General features: G+C 32.8%; 1 long non-coding RNA gene across 1 annotated transcript; it reads left to right on the forward strand.

Annotated features, from left to right (window-relative positions):
* The first annotated feature begins 1096 nt into the window (after positions 1-1096).
* Positions 1097-3367, forward strand: LOC120130761. The gene is made up of 4 exons (XR_005516860.1): positions 1097-1108; positions 1219-1339; positions 3168-3230; positions 3316-3367. It is a non-coding gene; the product is annotated as an uncharacterized LOC120130761 (long non-coding RNA).
* Positions 3368-4104: the final 737 nt, after the last annotated feature.

The following is a 4104-nucleotide window of genomic DNA, read 5'->3' on the forward strand; positions in this document are numbered from 1 at the left end:
TGAAATTCAACATTTTAAGCGATCGATTGGTGTTGTTAATTTGATTAGATTTGGATCGTTAATTATTTTGGTAGGGAACATGGAATGTTGAATGCTTGCTTCTAGAGATTTTAGATTGAATAGTAGGAAAAGCTGAAAAAGATGCGATTGTTGTTTTGTTATACATAATTTATCGAATAACAAACTTCTGATATGATTCTTCTGGCCATTTCTAACTTGTATAGATTAGAAGAGTTATTGTTGAGTGCTGAAATAACTTTAGCAATATAAACTAGAACTTGAAACAATGTTTAGAGGACTTAACTGTGCTGAGTTATTTGTATTTGACTCACTGGGCTCGATCTTTTGGCTAATTCCCTTTTAATGCTGGAGTTGTATCCTTTTAATTTGGATCTCTTATTTACCAATGCATATGTATTTTTGATGTTTAGTGAAACACTCTTTTCCTGGGATCAATGGTTATGATGATAATTAATTAATCAATGTTTCTGTTTTTTATATTCTTTTCTTCTGGTGTATGGGGACAAAGAAGTGCTATGAATTTATTTCATTTTCTTTGAAGTTAATAGGATGAACCATAGCTTATGCTTTTGGATTGAATTTTTTCACCTTTTAATACTAAATTCTACTCCTGGAAATTTACCGAGAAATGTTAAGATATTCTCAAGATCGCACAGAAGAATGAAGTAAATTTTAGTACTGATTCTAGCCTCTCCAACTATAATTTACTTGTTTAGACTTCTCCTGTGATTGGACCTGAGCATGAACTATATTTTCTATTGGAACTTCTACAAGTTTGATCCAGTTTTGAATTGTATAATTAGGCCCTTTTGAATCGTTCACCAATCACTTAAGTTCTTTAAAGTTTTTCATCTTTAGAATCATTTCTGCTAACATCAAAGGGCATATTTTTATGTGTTGTTGCCTGCTTAATTTTTCATGATGTTTTTATCTTTGTTGTTGACTCCAACATCTTCATGGATTTGTTACAGTGATATGGTGCGAGTGTAAGAAATGAGAGTCCCCATCCTTTAGCTGATGATGACGATGATGATGACTTATTTGAGGATCGATTTAGTATTGCATATAATCTTGACTGAGAATTTGGGTAAGTAAATGCTTGGCAAGGTTAAATTGTTACATTTGTCCAGTTATCCTGTGTTGTTCATACACATGATAGTATAATCCTAACCTGTAGCGCCTTTCTATGTACAACAGTCCAAGGCTTAAGGAGCACATGCAATATTACATGAACCATCTAGAAGAAATTAGTAAGCTCTCAAAATTAAAAGCTCAAGTAACTGAGGTGAAGGGGATTATGATGGATAACATTGAAAAGGTATGTATTTATTTTCTTGAGAAGTGGTACAAGTGTGGAAAAAGTGGATGTGTTCTTTTGAATGTAGAGATTTAAGTATTTTGTAAAAAAAAATTTATAGTGGCTGGTATACAGATTTCTTTGGTTACTACCATTGAACTTGCCTATAAATATTTAACTTGTTATGTCGTTTGTTTTCTCAACATTCATGTAATGTTGTTATTACTATTCAAATTACCATTAGGTTCCATATTTCATGCGGATCATGAGAATTTCAAAATTTCAGGTGTGGTAACTATAGGTGACAATCGGAAGAAGAAAGCCCTCTTCCCATCAACAACAAACCCCCAATATAAGAAAAAAAAGGAAGAAAATGTCTTATGTTGCAGGGTAACATTAACATTTCTGGATTTGAGGCTTTATAATGAGCTTCTTGATTATCAGGAAATAGTCATCGGCTTTTGTTGCTTAAACCCTATTTTAGATCTTTAATCCCCTAAAACTTTGGTCTGAAATTTAGTTTGAAGATGCTATTTCAATACTTGTATCTCTCCTCTATCATCAGTAATAATGACCATATCATCCATGTGTAAATTAATAAAACTGTCTCCTTTTGTTTGCCAATAGATAACTTCATGGCACCTCTAAAACGATGCCCCAGGAGATTGTTTTAACATATGTAAAGTCTTCTTCAAATAACACACTAGCTCTAACTCCCCCTGAGTAATGGATTTAATTGGTTTCTAATGACATTCATCCTCAAAGTCTCCATGAGATTTTTAACGTCTAACTGAAATAAAAGCCCATAAAAAAGTAGTTGCCAATGTGACAATAAAGGAGCAGAAGTAGGTCTCTGGTTAAGGTAGTAACTTGGAGGTATAAAGTTTGGTTTATATGGTAAATCTGGTGGTACGTCTTGGTCAACTTTTACGAATAGCTGACTAAATTGTGACGAGTCTTTGAATATAATAGTGTTTGGTTGATGATCAGATTTTCTTGGTGATGTTCTTAGCCATCAAATTTCACCCATCTGTGTTGAGTGATGACTATGTATGTAATAAAGAATATTTCTAGATTGTTTTGGTGCATTAATGCCTTTTTGGTTATGCAATGTTTCTCCTTAGCTCTAGGTGCTTCAATTTTAGGGGATTTGATTCTGATTTTTATTTCCTATAATTTCCTTATTGGTTTAAATAAACTTTACTTATGAATTAGGATACTTGTCTGATATTTTGCTTTCCTTATTAATTTATGAAAATAAAGTTTTATTTCTTAATTTGTAAGCCTTCTATATAAGAGGTAAATTATTAGTGAATATAATAAGAGACAAATTTTGTTGAATTTTCCATCAGCTAAAGATTTTCTTTATTTTTAATGCTAATGGTGTGGATTGTTGAAGGTTGAATCTTCTATTTTGTTTATTTACTGAAAAAGAGAAGAAAAATGGCTACCATCAAATTTCATCACTAGTTTCTGAAGAAATTTACATTGTGATTTTATAGTTATTGCCATATGAGATGCAAAATCCATCTTGCTCTAGCATTGACTTCTGCAACAGACATATATGAATGAGTTTTCCCGTGTATTAGTTTAGTAACGTACAGTATGGTCACAGTCCAAACTAATTATAGTACCAAACCAAATATCTACTTGTGCCTTCAGATGCTCTGGAGGCCGCCATTTGTGCACATGCCTATGCATAGATATAGTTTAATGGATTTACTTTAACAAGACCTAAAAATTTTCATTCCAAAAGTTAATATTTCAAATTTTGGGACCATGTCTGAAATGAATGTTTTCCCATGGCATAACAGCTAGTGCTCGGTTCACTAATTCCGTTTCTGATCAGGTTTTGGATCGTGGGGAGAAGATTGAACTTCTAGTGGACAAAACAGAAAACTTGTAATTCCAGGTTGGTGATATCTTCTCTTTTGTGGTTTAGTTTAGGGTCTGGGTAAGCATCATAATATATATATGGTTTTGTAATAATATCGTAGGCTGATAGCTTCCAGAGGCAAGGGCGGCAACAACGACGAAAGATGTGGCTGAAGAATCTGTAAATGAAACTGATGGTAGGAGGAGCTGTAGTTGTGTTGATCATCATTTTATGGCTTTTTACGTGTGGGGGTTTCAAATGTTGACTTTGATCAACCAAAGTTAAGAACCATTACAATATTTTTGATAACTTAATGTGAATATATTGTATGCAAATGGATTGCTTATATATAATATGATATATATATTTAGTATTATGAGGCATTAAATGTGATTTAGTTTGATTATTTGTCAATCTCAATATATATATATATGTATATAATTTACGAAATACAATCACGACACAAGAATGCGTGTCATCTTTTTTAATGACATGTCCTTCAATGACACGTAATGTAAGTCATACATGCGTGTCATAAATTTATGACACACAAATGTGTGTCATCTTCATTTATGACGGGGGCTTCAATGACGCGCAATGAGTGTCATAAATGTGCGTTATAGATTTATGACTCACAATTGCACGTCATTTGATATTTATGTCGGTGGCTTCAACGACAGGCATTTGTGTGTCATCTGCACCCATAGATGACGCGCAATGCGCGTCATTAAAGGGGGGGTTTTTTCTAGTAGTGATTCAACCTTTTTTTCATAATTGTTTTGACCAAACCTTTCTTGAATCCAAATCATATTCCCCTAGAAAATCAAAGTCAATTTTATTAGGTGAACTACTGTCACAAAGCCTTCCTATCTTATTTGAATGTTTTATGTTATGTTAATTTGTTAACTAA

Source organism: Hibiscus syriacus, unplaced genomic scaffold, assembly GCF_006381635.1.
Source record: "Hibiscus syriacus cultivar Baekdansim isolate YM2019G1 unplaced genomic scaffold, ASM638163v2 tig00110548_pilon, whole genome shotgun sequence".
Lineage (NCBI taxonomy): Eukaryota > Viridiplantae > Streptophyta > Magnoliopsida > Malvales > Malvaceae > Hibiscus > Hibiscus syriacus.